Source organism: Ictalurus furcatus, chromosome 3 (assembly GCF_023375685.1).
Source record: "Ictalurus furcatus strain D&B chromosome 3, Billie_1.0, whole genome shotgun sequence".
Lineage (NCBI taxonomy): Eukaryota > Metazoa > Chordata > Actinopteri > Siluriformes > Ictaluridae > Ictalurus > Ictalurus furcatus.
Window position 1 is genome coordinate 9,575,665 of NC_071257.1, and position 7,462 is coordinate 9,583,126.

Below are 7,462 nucleotides of genomic sequence, written 5' to 3' on the forward strand. Positions count from 1 at the left end.
CAACTAATTCACCAATTTTTATAAATGAGTAAATCACCTCAGTTTTGAGATACATTATAATAATTGACTTATAATAATTTTCTTACATTCTAAAGATTAATTGTGCTCTCTGTTGTGACTGCATTATACGAGGGCAGCAAAAACCTAAGCAAACAGCATAACAAATGAAGCCCAAATGTCTTCAGTGTATAGCAAAAACAAAAGAATTGACCATGCCCTTCCAATACTTTCAGAGGAGACTGCAAATGTGCTAAAGGAAGAAAGTTTACAAAACATTTTCCTTCTAAGTTAATTTGGACATAAGATTAGTTTAAGGTGGATTTTACTTTTTGTTTTTATTCAATACACTGGCAATCCAAAGTACAGTGAACAGTGTAGTAACTTTACAATAAATTAAAGAAGCAAGCATTATTCACTGCACCAAATCAAAAAGATAAGTTGCTGGCCCGGTTTTTTTTTTTTGTTTCTGTTTATATTTAGATGGCAGCTATTGGAGTTGTGTTGTGTTCAAAATCCAGCATATGCACAGTAAATACACATTTATATATTTTACAGTATTTCACACTTTGAGTTTTACTTCCTTGACTTGTGGTTCCATTAAATCTGCTTTTGGCTCAATTTCTTGTTGAGAATACAGCTTTGATGAAAGTCTTTAGAAGGTTCTTTATATACAGGTCAAAATTGAATTCTAAACAGCTTTTGGCATGAAGGCTGTTCACCTTTAGAATAAAATGGATAAAGGAGGCACAAACACAAATTAACTTTAGCATGATGTGTATTTTACTGATGGTGATACTGCAAAAGATTAGAAAAAATCCCCATTGGAATTGGTAGGGGTTTTTCTTTATATTTTCTATTCTTATTGTTATTACTATTATTATTTTTATTATTATCATTAATAGGGGGTCAAGCACCGAAGGTTATTGTTGTTATAGCCCCCAAACAGGATGTGAGGCTGTATCTCAGCAACAACTTTGTGCACTGACAAAAAAAACTTGGTAGATAACTTCAGGACCATGACCTGAGCCTATGCTACAAATTTCATACCAGCACCATCTACTGGTTACAATAATTTTTTCTGCTCCTCCTCAAATTTAGTCCAGTCTTCACTACATTTGGCTCACATCATCTTGAGACCTGTCTGAATAAAATTTATCAAAGGAATTTTGATATTCAAAACCATTCTCCTGTAACATGCCGATAGATACAGGATGTGAGGGTGTATCTCAGTAATGCATCTACATATCAAGAAACATGCTATGTATCTTCAGGATCACACCCTGAATGCACCCAGGAAGTTGTGTGACTGCGTCACCTTGTCGTCAAGAAGTATAACAACTTGAATTTTTTTCCTTATATCATTTAAAGAATTTTTTCCTATAATTCCCTGGAGAATGCTGATGTGAACCCACACCAACATCGTAATTCAAGTGTACTTCCTGTCAACTATCTTGGATTTTGTCAAAAACTGTTTTTTGTTACTCCTCCTACAAATTATGTCCAATCAGTACCATATTTGTCATACATCATTTCATCTACAATATCAACATACCAGTGTTGATATTCCAAACAGTTTGCCCATAATGTGCCAACAAACCTGATGGCGAAGCCACCAACCAGGAAGTGACCTTTCACACTGACACAAATCTTGGTAGGCATTCTCAGGACCAAGCCCTGAGGCTATGCAACAGATTTTATGACAGCACCACTGAATGGCTAGAATCGTAGAAGTTACAATAACATCCTGAAAATCCATCCATCCATCCATCTTCTATACCGCTTATCCTTTTCAGGGTCATGGGGACATCCTGAAAATGCTTCCATTTAAGTGCCTTTTTTGCTACTTCTCCTCCAAACTTTATCCAATCTTGATCAAATTAGCTCACATCATCTTGAGATCTGTCTAAACAACTGTCTACTGCCATTCTAGTCATTCGATGTGCTATTACACATAAAACACATGACTGACAGGGTTTAATAGTAAATAATATTTTTATTGAGCAATTTAAAATAAATAAATAAATAAAAACACAATATAAGACGGACATAAGGTTGGTCTTAAAGCAGAAAGCAGATACTTGCAAAAAGTGGGGGGGGGAGGCCCAGACTGATGAGAAAAGCATATACCTTAGATGTTTTTAAATTGCAAGAAGAAGAAAAAAATCAGGTCAGAGCAGTAGCAATCACAGCCACAAGTCAAAGTAGCAACAGACAACACCACAAGTCACAGCAGGAGCAGCAGCAAGGCCACACTGCTACTCATTTGTTCATTTAGACCTGTCTGTGGTCAAACCATACACATCATGAGTGAAACTACAATCTACTACATGACTCTTGAATCTGCTTTCCTTTCATTGCTTAGGCAACAATTGTAGCACATTTGTGAATGTGCAACTCACCAAATCTAGGTGCGTGGCCAAACCAAAGGTCCTACTGACATGAAACTTGGTCAGTACATATGAAGGAGGACCCAAAAATGTCTGGAATTCAAATGTGGCACAGACACTCGAAGCAGTTGCAGGTTTTTCCAGTAGGTAGTATATGCTTACATTCTGGTGAGTCAGTCTCCCAAGTGGAGTCATAACTTCTGGATGTATCTGGATCTACAGTACTGTGCAAAAGTTTTAGGCACCCTATTTCATTTAGTACAAAGTTTGCTATAGATTTTTTTATCTTATGACTTCTACATTATCGAGTCAGTACAAAAGCATTTTAGATTCCCAAACATTAGTTTTCTAGCACAAAATGAAATGTTACAGGAAAATGTTTGTATGTCATTAAAGAAAGCAGCATATTACGTTAAGAGACCACTTTTCACTCAAAATTCACAATGCTGGGTTTTGCTGCAAAAATAAGGAGCAAGTGCAACAGTCAGAAGAAGTCTCCAGAAAAACTGTGGCTGGTTCTGGAACATGTTCAATAAAATTTACAGCTCATTTCCTTATAAAACTGCACTAATTGTACCTGAGACTACTATTTTTATTTTTAATTACATTTTTTGTCACACCAACTATCATCTTTGTTTCATTTACTACTGTTACTAGTAATGTTCTATAAATATAGAAACATTTAATTGAATTATTTTGAAGGCATCTTCTCTCTACAGCATTTCTTTACATATGCCTAAAAATTTGCACAGTACTGTACCATCTTTGGTACATCTTTTGGCTTTGGCATCTTTTGGCTTTGGTATTTGTGTCATTTTTTTCTATGGTCCAAAAAAAAAAAAAAAGCATGTCAGGGCAAATCACACATCAAAGGAATGATGATCGCATTTTATTACTTTAAAGGACTCGTCCACAGGAAAGCATCTGCAAAAAAAAGTCCAGAGAAGTTGTGCACCCAAAACCGGATCTTGCACCGCTACAATGCCCCTGCACACACTGCATTGTCAACCAAGGAGCTTTTAACCAAAAACATTGTGATGTCACAACATTGGTGTAAATTCTTATTATTTTGTTTAAAGATCCAATTTTTTTTCCCATCTAGAACCACCCTTCAGAAGCTACATAAGATATTTACATGTTTGCCCAGAAGAAAAATAATAACAATTTACACTGATCATCCTGTTCAAAAGTTTACACTTTTCCCCTGGCTCTTAATGTATTGTGTTGCCTTCTTGAGAATCAATGAATGTTTGCACCTTTTGGAATAGTTGTGTACGAGTCCCTCCATTGTCCTAAGTGTAAAAATATGGATCTCAAAATCATATAGTCACTATTGGAAAGGGGTCAAATATGCAGAAGATGCCAAATAATTTGCAGGACCTGGTGGATTTTTTTGAAGAAGAGTGGGCAGTTATGCTCAACAAGGGACTCATGAACAACTATCAAACAATATAAAAACAGTCGTTGATCATTCAGGTAACGACACACAGTATTAAGAGTCAAGCATACAGTATGTAAATGTTTGAACTGGTTTATTTGTGTAAACTCAGTTATTATTGTGTCTTGTGGACTATATGTAAACATCTGTTATATGAAATACTTTATTCACTGCAATAGTAAATAAACAAACAAAATGCAATTTTTATGATCCCTCTTTTTTTATTATTAGGGCTCGAGCATCGCTGGTGCAAGGTCCTATTGGATCTGCTCCGTTTTCAGATTTTGCCATTTCCAGGTCTCATACTTTAACAAAGTCCTTATAGAGATTTCATTGGATCGACATCATATTTGGACAGTCTCATCTAAAGGCACTGATGATGCTAAATTGCGAAGTGTTTGAGTTTTCACTGCACGGCATGGGCATGGCGCTCTCACAAATTTCAATGTTTCGCCATGAAACAGGAAGTTGTTATAACTCAAACATACAATGTTCAATCTGTACTAAACTTCACATGTTTGATACGAATTCTGGCCTGAGGACCTCTACATGCCAATATTCAATTGTAGTCATAGCGCCACCTGCTGCCAATAGGAAGTGACATGTTTTACACTGATGTATTCCTAGCAACATATAAAAATATGCCAGCAAATTCTAAACATGCTAGCAACACACTGGACATGTTAAAACATGCTAGCAACACAGCTAAGTGCTAAACCATGCTATTACTGCTATTACACAAAATGTTGTTATAACTCAAGCATACAATGCCTAATCCTCCCAAAACTTCACGTTTGATAGAAATCCTGGCCTGAGCACATCTACATGCCAATATTAAGTTATAGTCATATTGTCACCTGCTGGCAAGAGGAAGTGACATGTTTTACACTGTGATGCACTCCTATCAACATATTAAAATATGCCAGCAAGTGGTAAATATGCTAGCAACATGCTAGAAACATGTTACACCATGCTAGCAACAATTAGCTCAAGTGCTCAAGCATGCTATTAATGCTTAATTCATTAATGTAATGAAACAGGAAAATGTTATAACTCAAACATAAAATGTTCAATCTGCACCAAACTTCACATATTTGATATGAATCCAGGTCTGAGGCTATTTACGTGCCAATGTTCGGTTACATTCATAGCACCACCTGCTGGCAACATGAACTGTCATGTCTTACACTAATTCAGACATACAATGTTCAATCTGCACCAAACTTCACATATTTAATATGAATCCTTGCCTGAGGACATCTACATGCCAATATTTAGTAACATTCATACCGCCACCTGCTGGCAACATGAACTGACATGTTTTACAATAACTCAGGCATACAATGTTCAATCTATGGATGTCACGAGAACCGATACTTCAGTACCAAGTCGGTAAGGAAAGTACAGAGGTTGCGATTCTTCCGGAACTGATGGGGGCAGCATATACGTATAAGTGTTTTAGTAGGTCCACAAGTGTTAAAGAAAAAGAAGAATGCTGTCGTGGAAATTAGACAACACTCGCAGACTCGTCCTCTGAGGTAAAAAAAGGTTTATTACAAAAAGATGGTTAATACAGGATAGAAGAAAGCAGGATAGAAATATGAGAGCTCTCTGAAGCGCTTGTGCTGAACCACTACTATATATGAAACGCAGAGCATGATACACTTCTGTGTACCGAAGAAGCAGTTTGAGGCAGTTCAAACAGGCTTTGTTTCAGGGTCTTAGATGATGTGCAGACGAACCTTGAACAGAAGAACATGTTTGTGTCTCTATAAGCAGATAACATTCTGTACTGATCTAAGTGACATGACATGGTCTTCTTAGGCGTTATCCTCTCATGAGAATGAACAGAACAAGAACAAAACTATTACAAAGTAAAAATGAATAATTTTCCTCACATTTCCCCCATTTTATCATTACAAAATATGATAACTAAAATTAACAGAGAAATTACTATGCTGTGAATACATCAGAACTTCCGAATCCTTTTATGGTTCAACTGAATTCAACATAAAACAGACATAATGAAGGTGCTAAGGCTGTTTTTGCGGATAAAGTATACTGTAGTCAAGCAACCTCATTTTAGAGTGAAATGAGAATCGTCATGGTCAAATGCATATTTACAATAGACGTGAAATGGATGTCAATGGGTCGTCATCGTCAGTGTTGCTGGGAGAATCTGATACCCAGTCAGGTTTAGGACACAAGTCAGGTTGGTCATCATAGGGATTGTAATCAGTCTTTGTCAACATCAGCGTTTGGTCATTAGTGATTTCAACGAGCGTGAAAGACTGCTCCGAACAAGAGAAACAATACACGGCAAAATGAGCAAGACAAGAAGAATCATTGCACCTATTGGTACAGGGGTTCCCAAACTTTTCCAGGGCAAGGCACCCCAAATGGCATTAACATTTGACCTGAGGCCCCCCTTTTGCAAGATGTCTTTAAAACACATTAAAAATACAGACTTCTGAATATATCCCCCTTTTTTATTAATAATTACATCTTACATCTTTACATTACATTACATTAGGAATTGATTGTGTGTGTGTGTGGTTGTCTGAGAGTGAGTATTTATTTTTCACACCAAATTGTTGAGGCCCCCCGGGCGCCCCCTGGCGGCCCCCAAGGGGGTCCCCACTTTGAAAACCACTGTATTGGTAGACAGACGGTTAATATCCTCGAGCCCCGTCCCCCGAGTACTGAGTTCAGCCAATCAAATCCCATCTCACTAGTCTGCAGAGGGTTGCGTATCGCAGACCGCATGTGTTCAATAATAGAATAACCATTATGTGTCTGCGTGACGAGGGGATGTGTTACGTTGTGTGGGTAGCACTGTTGGCAATGATTCTTATGACCAAAGGTGATACAGAACAGTTTACAGAGGCGGCCAATATCTTGGCATAGGGGCTTTTAACTACTAATTGTCGTCCAATCTGCAGCAATAGTCTTCTAAAAGAAATTTGCGGGCTTATGTGGGACCTATAGAAATCACATCGCCTTAGGCACTTAGTCCCGTCACCACAATCAGCTACATACCAAATTTTGGTAAAAGTGTGTGTGTCATGCACTCTTTCTGCTGCAACTATGTGATTGGCGTGATTGATCATTAAGTCTTCCACTCAATAAACTTCAATATCGCGATTTGGTTTATCTTTCCAGCTTAAGGGTCTACCCCACTGGACCCCCAGTGTTGTCAGGAACGGTCCCAGGTATTTGTGAGTTTAATTTTATGACAGGGCTTACTAACTGATACCACAAATACCAGGAGAAGTGTGCACGATTAGGAATAGGTTTGTATGTAGAGTAGATGTGTAGGTCAACATCTAATGATTTATGTCTAGTCTGCAACAGTAGTCTGTGGTCAGGGAGCTTTGGGGTGTAAGAGGTGAGGTAGCAAAGTCATGTCATCTAACCTCTGTCCTGGTCACATGGCTATATGAAGTTCAATCCTCCTAAGAGTACAGTTTCCATGCCATCAACATTTTCTCCAAAAACAACATGTCCGTGATTTCACATGCTACTAGATACCATTTGGTGTCTTGTGTTGGGCAACCACAAGGAACTACTGTGAGAATGTGTGTTTGAGTGCAGTGTGTCGTGTGTGGGTGTGTATATGCAGATCGTCACTTGTGAG